Source organism: Silurus meridionalis, chromosome 2, assembly GCF_014805685.1.
Source record: "Silurus meridionalis isolate SWU-2019-XX chromosome 2, ASM1480568v1, whole genome shotgun sequence".
In the NCBI taxonomy this organism is placed as follows: Eukaryota; Metazoa; Chordata; class Actinopteri; order Siluriformes; family Siluridae; genus Silurus; species Silurus meridionalis.
In genome coordinates, this window is record NC_060885.1 from 18758057 (window position 1) to 18772065 (window position 14009).

Here is a 14009-nt window from a genome sequence, read left to right on the forward strand (position 1 = left end):
AGGCCAGATAAACGGATTTGATAGGAAAGCCCTCATGTGACTTTTCTTTTTTCAGTTTTTAAAAGTGATTGCCAATTATTTGCTTGTTGTGCATTCATCATGTTGTCAATAATTGTGTGGCCACTTAACCACTGAATTATGTGCCAGTTACCTGACTTGGCTACCCTAGGGCTTTTTTAAGTTTTTGTTTGAGTAAATAAATTACCTGCTATTCACATAAATCATAGTAGCAACAAAAGTAACAAAAATGTAAACTATGTTGTACTATATTTGAGTAGAATCGAAAGAAAGAAAGAAAGAAAGAAAGAAAGAAAGAAAGAAAGAAAGAAAGAAAGAAAGAAAGAAAGAACATACTGTATATATATATATGGCCTTCAGTACTTGCTGCCTTTACAGAATAGCAATTAATACCCACTGATTAATCCAGGATAGAGACCATTCTTGTTTACTTTTCTTTTTTGTTTCCTTTCCTATCTATGTCTAGTCGCTTTATTACGCTTTTAGTAATTATTTCTCAATTTTCTCACAGATGACTTACCCTGACACTATTACCTTCAGAATGTTTTCCAAAGGCAGACAATGAGTAAGCCTCTGTGCTTGTCTTGTCCAACCCTGAGAGACAAGCCAATTACTTTGATTAGGACAAACGTGGTGCTAGAATTTGATTAAGTACAGCACGTTGCCCTTTCAAGGACTCCCGAAAGCTTATTCTGTTGCAGCAGTGTCAGCTCTGCACTCAGACAACACAGTCATAGCTCTCATACAAAGAGAAGCTATTGATCATTACACATTTAGTCACTAATTTTGTATGTTTCAGAAGTAATCACTGATATAAAATATGTGCAGTAGCTACCATTAACATGAAATCTTTGATGAAGCTGGTCCATATGAGATATTTACTCCAACACTCATTCTTCCTTTTGACACATTGCATACATCCCATGCATACACACACACACACACACACACACACACTTTCACATGCTCATTAATACATTAATACATTAATACATGTACTACATAATACATTAAGAGCAATGTAGCCCACATACTGACATGTTTCTGGTAGAGGGATTTACAGAATCTACAAGGACACTAGAAATTACTGCAAAGCAACTCTACACAGACAATAACCTCATCTTAAATTCAGCTGGCAGCTTGAATTAATTTAATTGAGAAAACAAACGAAATCCAATTAATTTAATAAGCCTGCTGCATTTATAAATAAATAAATAAATAAATAAATAAATAAATAAATAAAACATACACCAAAAAATATATATATATAAAATAGCTGTTCTTATTATCTCTATGTTGTTTCTCTTATTTTTTATTTGTGTTTAAAATTCACTGAAGTATTGTAACAATGACATGTTAATGACTTTTTGTGCTACTCAGTTGTGTTTTTTAGTTTTTCATAAATGTAGATACAATGTTCAAATTCGCAATGTTTTCCTTTTTAAAGCCTACCAGCAAAATCATTAATTAGTGTCAGACAGACCAACATAAAGACATGACAGTGTAGAAAGACCAACTTTTATTTGCAGAATACTCACTAATAACGTACCATTCAATTTACTAAATAATAGAAATTGAGTTTAAAAGCTGAAGGCTTTTCCGTGAAAGTTGTTGGCAATGAACTGATAATTATTTAGTGCACAGCCACAATAGAACTTACATTAGATTCAAGAAAGTTATGAATACCTGGGAATTCTGAATTTAAGATCATTTTCTCATAGAGAAAAATCATACAGTTTTTCTCTCTAAATATTTTCCTAGTCATTTCTGTGACATTGCATCTACATATCAATCGGCTGAGTGACAAAGACTCATTAAAGCACTTTATGTACAGCATAGGAGTCACAGAATGCAGTAAAAAAAGAAGAGCTCAGCTGCTAATTGAACAATACTTGCTTTTTTATATTCATATACATTATATTCATATTCATATATTTCAGGCTTCAGCATATCTCAAAAGAAAGGAGTCTGAACCAGTGTCCACATAATACACTAAATAATTAAATAATTTTTATAATAGTAAATAAAGTAAATAATTTGACAATATGTTAATTAGAAGGAATATATGTCCATGCATGTATAGTATCAAATATATCTCAAATAAATTGCATTTAATATAATGATAATTTAACTATTATGAAATAAATACATTTTTTACTGTTCAGTTATTTTCATCCAAAAAGTCTTAGTGGTACAAATAGTGTTCTCATACTCCAGGGATTGGAATTTGCTTAGTTCTATTTATTGTCCATGTAAAATGTTCTGTGTAGTCTGTGTAGCACATTTCTGTTTACCTCATAAGATAACTGTTTTATAAACAGTCTTTCTCTAATTAAAGTGCATCTCCAATATATCAGTGTGTACATAAAAGGTGTAATTAGTTCCTGAAATGCTGGAGAATACTCAGAGCAACATGCTGCTAATGAAATAAGCAAATGAATATATAAACACATAAATAAGTAATTGTTATTACTGTGGTTGAATGCACACAAATAGCAAAACAAAACAAAACAGCAACGTTCCAAAATCTAGTGAAAAAAATCTAGTTTTCCCAGAGGAGTTGAGGTTATTATAATATTATAATAAATTTAGAATTAAATATTGAAAAAACACATTTCAGAGTTCAGGTGTGTTTGTGGTCAGAAACCATTGGTGCTCTTGTGCATATTGTTTGTGTAAGGCTTAAAAAAAATTAAATGATTTTATGGAGAAACAACACGGTGCACACAAGTGGAAATCAAAATAAATGGCCTCAGATAGAACATTGAGGTTTCTTTGGCACGCATGTTGATTTTGTTTAAAGACACACAGGATGAGCACTACTGAACACATTCATAACTTTAGCCCTTTAGAATACTTAAGGTTTGCGCTATTATATACGCATTGATTTTTCACACACTGAAGTGCACTCAGATTTGAGCAAATCACACATAATGAGGAAAAAATACATCATTATTTAGACCTCAAGATTGTCTGTGGACCATAGCAATGCCTGGATAGAAGCAGGCTTGGGAAAAACTTGGGGATAACCTCTTAACTCATTGTGTATGAACAGAAGGAAAGAAAAAAGGTACTGCAAAAAATTTCTGCTTGAATTACCTAATATCAATCAAATTTCACCCTCAGTGCTCCAAAAGTGGTGATAATTCTAAATGCCTGTACTCCAGCCAAAAATACAAATACCTAGTGACACCAAGTAGCTGTTTCAAAAAGCTGTCAAGAATTTTTCCTGCAGTCAGGTAAAGAAGTCCAACTTCCACGTCTGTCTTTTAACAGTTCATTCTGTATATTGTCAGTTAGACAGTTTCACAATGTTAATGTGCTAAATAACTTAGATGCAAGGCAAGACTTAGCATCACTAAAAAAAGTAATAGTTTTGATGACACTTCAGTTAATCTGAAAGAGTCAGATATCTGCAGGTTTATTGCTGCATACATATGTGCAATCATGTGTGTGTGTGTGTGTGTGTGTGTGTGTGTAGGTGTGTGTGTGTATCCATGCACATCTTTTCATGAATATTCTAATACATGTCCATAAACTCTAATGTTTAAAGACCTGACTGATTAATGGACTGTTTATCGGCCCTTTGTGCTTTACTAGCGCTAGAACAACATATGAACATAGAGTACATGAGATCTACATACGTCTACACTTTAATGTGAGTGTGTATGTGTGTGTCTGTGTGTCTAAAGGTTCTCTCTTCTACAGGGAGAGAAGTATAAGCCAGGGTTGGTATAATGAGTTTTTTTTAAATTAAACCGTTAATGATGACTAATGCTTATTAACTTATAAGTAACTTATTATTAAGTCTGATTTTGGCCATGATGTAAACAACAGTGCTCTTACATTTCCTTTCTCTATATTAATGACAGAGAAAAGGTTATTGGAGTGATTTGTCCCTAACTGCTTTGAGACAATTATAGTTCGTCCATTGAGTGTGCCAAATGAATTCTTGATTAAAAGTAAGTGCATGTTGTACAAATATATTGAATTTAAGTCTCTATAATTATATTCTTACCCAGACCTTATATATTAGGTATTTGTCATGTGTCCAACTGTGTCCAGACACACAAACCTTTTAAGGATTGCTCATTTTGCATTCAGGAGCAATATCACAATTAAGATCACTTTATTTCTAGGAAGCATACTAATTCATACATTAACACTCTAAGGCTAATCAGTGAACTTTACCACGTAATTAGCTGCTTTGAAGTTTTTTTTCTTGCTGGATTCAGTATTAAGATAAGGCTGCAAGATAAGCCAGCTGGTTAGTATTCTGTACCCAAGGGAAAAAAACGAGTACAAACTGATCTAAAATGAGAATGCATCAACAGAATATTAAATTCAGTGAAGGCTCTAAGATTTAGCGATCCATATCAAGAAATGGAACATTCCTGGGGCCAGTGGGTCCTTACTTTGATCATAACAGACATTGCAAATGCTTCAAAATCAATGATCATTTTGATGGAACAGGTGCAAAATGGATTTTATAAGGACAGGGTAGACCTGTGACAAACCACGTTGAAACATGGAACAGGACATATGCATTGCCTTCCTGACACAGGTAACATTGCACTTAAGCTTAGGTTGAATATTTACATATAGATATAAAGCATGACAGCAGAGCTATGAGGCAAAACAGTAAGAGAAATAAATTGGATATTTCATGAGAACAAAAATCTACTTTAAATAGATGATTCTGATAACTGCACATATTTGATTACCTGTCAAAATTCAACAGATACTGCATATTGTGAGTGAACTAGAAAATCACAAGCACTTTCCAGAGTGCACCTGTGAACATAAATATATGTTCAATAAATGGCAACCATTCCAGTGTGAAGATAATAACGCATTATTTTTTCTATTTTATCTATTCGTATTTTATACGAGTGTGAACAATGTGCACGGGCTGAAAATATGTCATCAATTTAAACTACTCTTGTGATAATATTGATGAAAATATTTTAAGAAGTTGTACTTTATTGTATTACAACTACAAGATGTATTGCATTTTTATATGCTGAGCTTTGTTTAAAGACACAATTTCATAGGTTGTTTAGGAACTGTGAGTTTTTATTATTTATTTTTATTCCATTTTATCCAGGTCATTTTTAAACTTCCACTTTTATTTAATAAATGTAATTCCATAAAATAATAAAATTATAATTATAAGTTTTTGCAAGTTCACTGGGCAGGTACAAAATGTGAACTTTATTGTTGCTGCTTTTTGCTGCATTCTTTCATAACTACTGAAAACCTGAAAATATGATTAATCATGTGACAGAAACAATATATAATATTGATGTTGCAAAAAGAATATTGTGGTAAGTGTGGCTATATTAATTATCCTACTCTCTGTCACTTTATCTTCTGTTCTCTCCTATTTCTAACTATTTTGCTTTATTTCAATAGCCAATTAACATACCTATTTTATATTCAAACATTTAAATATGAAAGACATGTAAATGATTTTTCTCTGTTTGCTTGCCAAACACATTTACACATTGATCTGCAGATGAAAAGCTGTTTACCCTCTAGCTTTTACTAAATAAATCAATAAACCTCAATTCTTGTCAATTCTCATGGACTTCCAGTCCACATTTTTCTCTCACATTTAAGAATTATGATTTTCTCTTGCTGTAAATGACATTCCCTGAATACTACTAGTTAATCAATACACTACATTCACTGCTCAGCTACATAAGTCTGGCTAAATTATTTTAATTATAATTTAAGAAAAGGCTGACATTTTTTATTATATTTCTCTCTCTCTCTCTCTCTCTCTCTCTCTCTCTCTCTCTGCATTTTGGAAATTCTATCATTTTCTTTTTTAAGTTCTTTTAAAACAGCTTTTTAAAGCCCAGACATGGAGGATGTTTGTCCTCTATTCTTTACACACACTCCATTTGCACTTTAAGACTGATGAGGAACAGATACATAGCAAGTTAATGGTAAGCTTTTGATACAGTAACTCTGCTGGGTCCTCTGTGAAAATGCTGATAAGCCCTTGTCTTATGTTTAATTCCCCTCAGAGAGAACTAAAGAATCCAGTATGAGATGTCACCAAGTCAGAAGTCCACATAACTGGTAGTCTTAATAAACAGATATCAAGTAACCTTTTGATATGCAATCCACTATATATTCTTTGTGCAATTTATTTTTTATTCTATCACCCCAAATGCTTACTCAAACAATACTGGGCTGATGCATGACGGATAGAGTATGCACTCTTACTCATCAATCCCAAATCCCAAATACATGTGCTCTGTCGACAGAGAATCTTGAATCTGCATAATGTGTCAGCAATATTAACCTTCTTATGTAGAAGTCATTTTATAACTGCTGTCTGATCTTTCTGTTCCTTTGAAGTTCACTGAGACACCAAGTGGTTGGTGTATAAAGGCCTTCTGTCATACACATGACCTATTCATTTGGACCGCAGAGGGTGTAAATCACCACTATTCTATAAACTTACTGAAACCTACTCTGTTGATGAAGCCAGCATTATAAAATCAGCAGAAATTATTACTTCGCAACAGCAGAAAATAAGGGATATGGAATGTTAAACATACTTTATAAACAAATTCATAAAGGATATCTTTAACACTGGCAGTGCACTTTTAAGATTTTTTTTATGTGGTATTTTTAAGGACTAGTACCTGAATATAAAGTGGGCAACCAAGTGAATATTTTGCATGAATTTTTGCAAAATTGTGTATGTGCATATCCAGTATATTGTGATAATTTGGAGGATCTGAGCTGATTTTACTATATTTATGTCAGCATAATTTTTCATGTCAGCATAATTTCTCAAATGTAGTCAGGAAAAATAAAGAAATATTCCATTTTAGCAGTCATGACTTGTCCATAAGCTCAGGTTGGGCAGAAGTCCACCATACAAATATCGTTAATAAAAAAATACTATAATAATTACTCCATATCCTCCCAGATATTGTAGTCATGGGGTTGTGACATCAACTCCATAGAGTTATTAGTACACCTCATGAAAATAGGAACAAGAGCATGTGGTAATTAACACCTGTTAGAATAAGAATCAGATTGGCCAATGCACTTTCTATGAACATTTTTAGTAAAGGATAAGTAGCAGACAGAACAGATCAGATCACTTGCAACCAAGAAATTAACATATTTTATAGCAAAAAAATTAGATGAAATCTAAATATTATTTTCTTCAAGCAAAACTTAAGTTTAAGTGCAGACAGTATGTAGAACACTTTAATCGCTATTTCATGAAATATTGCAAAGACTGAAATAGAGAAACTGTAATTGTGGAGTGCATAATGTCCATATGTCCAAAAAAAATACATTTGCATTATGTGCAAATGTATTGCCTTGTTTCCCATTCAAAAAAGCTGAGAACATAAAGTCTTTTCTAATGCTGTTTTATTACTGTGTGGTTTTGAGAGTTTGCTTAAGCTTTGTGACCCTGGATAATGACATTATCCCTTATGTGCGCTTTTTATATATGGGACACTCCTGTTGTGTATAAAAGCCAGCTAAACAAAGGTATTTCTAAAACTGTTCAAAACCATCTACTGGGGTTGTTGGAGTATTTCAAATAAATTACTAGTGTTCTATAGAAGGAATCAAGAAAGCAGCTTGACTTAATCCTTGTTTGCCCTATGATATTACAGAACTACCTGTTGGTCTTTACTTTTCTAGAAAGCTAGATGTCATAAAATATATGTGAGAATTGGCTAATAAGAAATTGACAACTTATTTGGAATAAATGGAATTTACATTTTTTTTTAAGATATTGAACTACAAACAGATGCTATTTTATGGTTACTTACACAGTAAAATACTCTCTGTAATGTATGGGGTAATAATACAAAATGTAGATGGTATAGATTATTTAATTTTCTTTTCACTTTCCCAATGCCTTCATTGTCCTGTTGTTATCTGGTATGTAGTAATACATCTGAAGTGCAGCATTGAGGGTCTCCAGAGACAGAAGATATGGCAAAGAGACGGATAGTGGTGCATTACTAAGAGCTTCTTCCCGCGATGCACATTCCTGTTCCTTTACCCCCACTCTCTTTTTCTTCTTCATCTATTGTTCATGAGCTGGCCCTTGTTCTCAGTCCTTAGAGAGGCTGCTAAACAGCTGAGGTGGCATTGCCCACGTTCATCTTTTTCATTGGGTGCAGCCTCCAAAGCTCAGGCCTATTTATCACACACATCATAGGCATGGGTAGCTACAGAAACAGAGGAGGAAAGGTAGTACATGGATAGGGCTAGAGAGAAGAAAGGGCCAAGAGGTAATGGAGAGGAGGGAGATTGGGGGTTAAGTATGGGTTAGTATTGCATATGATTCAGAAAAAAACCTACAAAGGATTGCTGAGGAAAGTGGGTGAATGTTAAGAAAAAATAACAAATAACATAAAACCAGCTGCCTAATATTGTTTATGGACCATTTGTGTCACCATAACAGCACTGACCCATTGAGGCATGGACTCCACAAGACTCCTGTAGGTATGCTGTGGTATCTGACACAAAGCACAACCACAACCACAGATGCTTGATCAAATTGAGATATGGAGAATTTTGCAGAGTGGCAGGGCAAATTATCTTGCTGTAAGAGGCCCCTGCAATTAGATACCATTGCCATGAATAGGTGTTCTTAGCTGCACAAGTGTTTAGGTAGGTGGTTTGTGTCAAAGTAACACATGAATGTAGGGCCTAAGGTTTTCCATCAGAACATTGCCCAGAGCATCACCCTGCCTCCATCTGTGTCTAGTCTAGTTCTGATGCCTATTTTAGGTACTTTCAAGTGATGGACAGGTGTCAGCATAGGCACTTTGTCCAGTCTTCCTCCAGACACATCAAAATACAATGCACTGCATTGCACAATGCACTGTATGTTTTGATAATTGTAGCAATCAGTGCTACAATACCTCTTTTGAATGGTTAATTTTTGCTCCCCACTCACATACAGTAAGTAAGTCTTGCTCACCCATGACCCTGTCATCGGTTCATCTGTTTTACTTCTTTAAACCACTGTTACACAATGCTAGACATTGCATACCATGAACACCGCACAACACTTTCTGTTTTGGTGTTGCAATGACCCAATTATCTTGCCATCACATTTAAGCTCTTGTAAAGTCACTCAAATCTTTATGTTTGCCCATTTTTCTGCTTCCAACACATCAGCTTTGTGAACTCATTGTTTACTTAATTACTAATTTAGGAGTGACCATTAACAGGTGCCATCATCAGTGGTTTTAATGTGTTTGGCTGATCTGCATATTTTGATTTATTATAACATATTTTATATATATATATATATATATATATATATATATATATATATATATATATATATATATATATATATATATATATAAAACTTTCTATTTATGGTACAATACTGACCAGCTATTTTGGAAACTGAGATATACATAATATTATTGGCATACAGTCACTATTTCCTTTTGCTTCTTGTCATGTACAACACATGAACTTTGCATAGGGGCTTGTTAATACATTCAAAATAAGCTATCCTCCTGATCTTATTCTACCTTATCATCTCTTTTCATCTCTTTATGGCTGTCATTATTATATTTCATACTTTTCTAAGCCATTTTGAGCTCCATGGCTACTAGCCTGAGTTCCCTCATTAGCTTGATAGCCTTGTTATCTATCACTCCCACACTGTCCGTGAGTTAGCTATAAAATGTTCTCTTTCTGCTTATTTTGGTTTGTATCTCGTTCCTTAATGAATGTGAGCTCACACTGTGGCTCTTTTTACATGGCTGAATCAAATGTGTCTAAATGTAGGCACTGATTAACACACAGCAGGATTCTAATTGATACTGGGAAATGCTAACTTCCTGTTCTATGCAGCTAATTTGTAGCACTAGATCTGAGGAGACAGGGACCTGTGGAGCAACAGAGCCAGTTCATTTTAGGATTAATGTTCTGCTGAGTCCCTACTGACACTGCTGCATCTCATGAATTTGGTAATATTGTCGCATGGTGCCATCCCTTAATTAGTTTGGCAAAAAGTCACAATGCGTACGTTTAATGAACAGGTGGCTAGATGGTTTCTTTTAAGTGGAATTGTAGGAGAACAAGCTCATGACCTAAGGCTTGTGTCAATGAATGTATCTATATGTGGACCACCTAGCACCATTTACCCTTAAAGTGTTTTATTTGTTTGTTTGTTTGTTTTTGCATCTATGCTTTATTTGTAGCCTTCTTGGTTGAATTGACAGTCACTATCAGCCCACCTTTCACCCTCTCATATTAGTGATGGACATTCACTTGTTCATGCTGGGAGTGCACATGCTGGGAGATACTGACCTGAAGGGCTAAAAATAACTCCATCTACCTTAAGGAGGCTTATACAGCTTTTTTTGTAAAGTCATGACTGATTGTCATCTAGTACTGCCACCTGTGGTTAGTTACCTATCTTATAAAGAGGTGTGCTATATTATCATATTAGACTTAAACCTGAATATTTAGCTTCATTTTAACCTACACAAAACACTTCTAGGTCAGTCAATAGATTGTTACAAAATGTAGCTGCTTTGCTTTACCCAGTCACATTATTCGCTCATGTTGGTTTTCTAGTTATGGTATCAGTGCTTTGAGCTACAGCTTTGACATCAAAATGAACATACCAGAAACATGGCAAAGAACTCCCTGCTGAGGATCGGTTAAAATGATTTACAGCAGAGATGATTTTTACAGAACTGTCAAACGCTTTAAGTGCATGTATTACTTTCCCTAACATCTTGTCCAATCCTGTTTTATTCCTTATTTATATTGCATTCAGTGTAAATAGGATTTATGCATTGAGGTGATCCTCAGCTCAGATTACTGTCTGTGTGGAGTTTCTCAGGTTAATCCACAGTCTCCAGGTTTTAACACCTTGTAAAAATATGCCACTGGTGTGTGTATGAGACTCTGCAATGGAATGTTAACCTATACGGCATAAATACCCAGAGAATTTTTTATGGATGCGCCACGACACGAACTCAGGGATATTAATTATTTATAATTAATGAATTGATTAATTGGTTATTTACATTTTTGTTTGTGTTGCAGTTACTGAAGGTTTTGCAAATACTGAATAAATAATTTATGCACTTAATTCATTGTTTATCAATAAGCTCCATTCAGTGTCCACAAAGGAAGGTGAATAATCCTCTCTCATGCTCGCTCTCTCTTTATGCAGAACTGTGGGTTTCTGAATATGTGAAAAATATACTTTAGTCGATTTACCAAAGGGGGAAATGAGTTTATGAGCTAAAGCATTAGTTGCTGGAATAACAAGAGCCACATTATGTTGCAAGCCCTTGGCAAGTTTTTCTCACTAGTGACTCTTTAAAAATGTCCTGGGTGAAAAGGTGTCGTAAAGCTCTCTCTTTCTCTTTAGTCATAATTTTCCTGCCTTTGGGAAGGATAAGAGGATGCACATGCTAATGTGTTTATCTTTTTGAAAGTCATAAGTATTTTTTTTTTTTTACTTCATCATTATTACAATGTAAAGGCTGTTGTGGACAATCACACCCATGCATGGGCCTTTCCCAAGCTGTTACCACTGTCTCCTACAAGATTAAAGCACAGAATGTGTTTGTATGCTATAACATTAAGATTTCCCTTTCCTGGAACTAAATGGCCCAAACCTGTGACCTGCACAAAGCCCTCAAAGGTCTAAACACTAAAGACTTTTGGTATACACAGACGATATGTTTCAGGAATCCACCTGCCATGCCCCCCTTTGGCAGGCGACGACTCACCTCCAAGTTCCCCACAAGGCGACGGCTCACCTCCAAGTTCCCCACAAGGCGACGGCTCGCATCCTAGACTCTCTGATGCCGACGTCTCGCCTCCAAGCCTCTCCGAGGGTGACGACGTAGACCGGAGTTCCTCTCCAGGCGACGTCACTCCTCCGAGTTCCTTTCCAGGCGATGTCACTCCTCCGAGCTCCTCTCCAGGTCACGTCGAAATTCCTCTGAGGACGACAAAGCCCTCCCGAGCTCCTTCCAAGGTGCCGAAACACTCCAGAGACCTGCCGTGGATGCCGTCAGACCTAATCTCCACAGGGGACTTCGGGTCCTTCTCGACCTTCCCTGGGTTCTTGCCTGTGCGTTCCAAGCCTCCTCCTTCGACCCTGGATGGTTGGCGGGGCCACCCATGGTGTGGGTGGTTTTGGGGCGTCAGGTGCTGCCCCTAGAGGGGGGGTAATGTCAGGAATCCACCTGCCATGCCCGTCTCGGCAGAGTTCCCACAAGTGCGCCGCTCCATTCCAGAGTTCCCACGAGCATGCTGCTCCTTTCCATTTCGTTTGCTCTTTAGCTCCAAGCCTCACTTAAACTAATGGTCATGAGGTTAAATAAGCACAAATTCCCATTATTAGTCTGTCCACTCTTCTGGCGAGAAGAGTGGACAAGTCTTGAATCCCATTCCAGATTTAGAATCTGGAATGGGATTCAAAACACAGACTTGTCAATATAGTGTACACAATATGGACAAAAACTTTTGGACACCTAACCATACAATTCAAATGTGTTTTTAGAACACCTATTCTACATTTAGTCCCCATTTTGCTGTTTGAATAACCTCCACTCTTTGGGGAAGATGTTCCATTATATTATGAAAATTTGTGCTCATTCAGCAACTAGGGCATTAGTAAAGTCAGGTATGGCTGTAGACTGAGGAGGCCTGGGATGCACTCAGCATTCCAGTTTATCCCAAAGGTGTTCAAAAGGATTGAGGTCAGAGCTCTATAGCAGGCCACTCACAATCTTTAACTCTAACCCATGTAAACCATATCTTTATGGATCTTGCATTGAGTGCAGGGCATTGTCGTGCTGGTCTCCTAGTTCAAGCAAAGGGAAAATATAATGCTACTGCATCCAAAGACGTCCTATGCAATTTTGTGCATTTGTGCAATTTTGTGCCTCCAATCTTGTGGTAACAGTTTGGGGAAAAACCTCATATGGCCGTGTGTCCCAATACTTTTTTTCCATATAATGTATGTCTGGATATTGTGAATAAATAATAGTGCATTTGCAGATTTGGAGAACTTTAGCATTTATTCTTATTCGGCAAATGTTGTCTAAGCTCAAATTATGCTTAATTACACTTAATTACACAGACCTCTTACTTTAACTGAATAAACACCAGTTTAACAGAATTGGTTAATTTCCCAGTTTCTCTCCAAAATGATAAATTTATTTAGCTAATATTTGAATGTACCTACATATGTTTTATTTCCTTTCCTTTATTGCATTTTAACAGCTTTATAATTGGAATAATATGACCATTTGATCATGCATATGTGATCACGCAACATTTGAGCATGTCACATGTCTTATGCAGGTGAAGCAGGTAACAGTGGTGCCATTCAGCTTCATGGTTTAGAGTTCATCTCTGGGATTCACATACCATCTACTATCTTCTTTTGGCTGCTCCCATTAGGGGTCGCCACACTGGATCATCCGTCTCCATACCCCCCCTGTCCTCTACATCTGCCTCTTTTAAACCAACTACCTGCATGTCTTCCTTCACCACATCCATGGACCTTCTTTTTGATATTTCTCTTTTCCTCCTTCCTGGCAGCTACATCCTCAGCATTCTCCTCCCGATATACCCCATGTCCCTCCTCTGCACATGTCTAAACCTCAATCACGCCTCTCTCACCTACATGCACTGTCCCTTTCATAAACTTGTTTCTAATCCTGTCCATCTTTGTCACTCCCAATGAAAATCTCAACATCTTCAGCTCTGCTACCTCCAGTTCCACCTCCTGTATTTTAGTCAATGCCACTGTCTCTAAACCATACAACATCGCAGGTCTCACCACAGTCCTATAAACTTTACCTTTCAATCAGATACTCTTCTATCATAAATCACTTCTGCCACTCTTCTCCACCCACTTCACTCTGCCTGTACTCTTTTCTTCACTTCTCCAACACAATCTGCATGACTTAGCAACTGTTGGCACCTGGTAA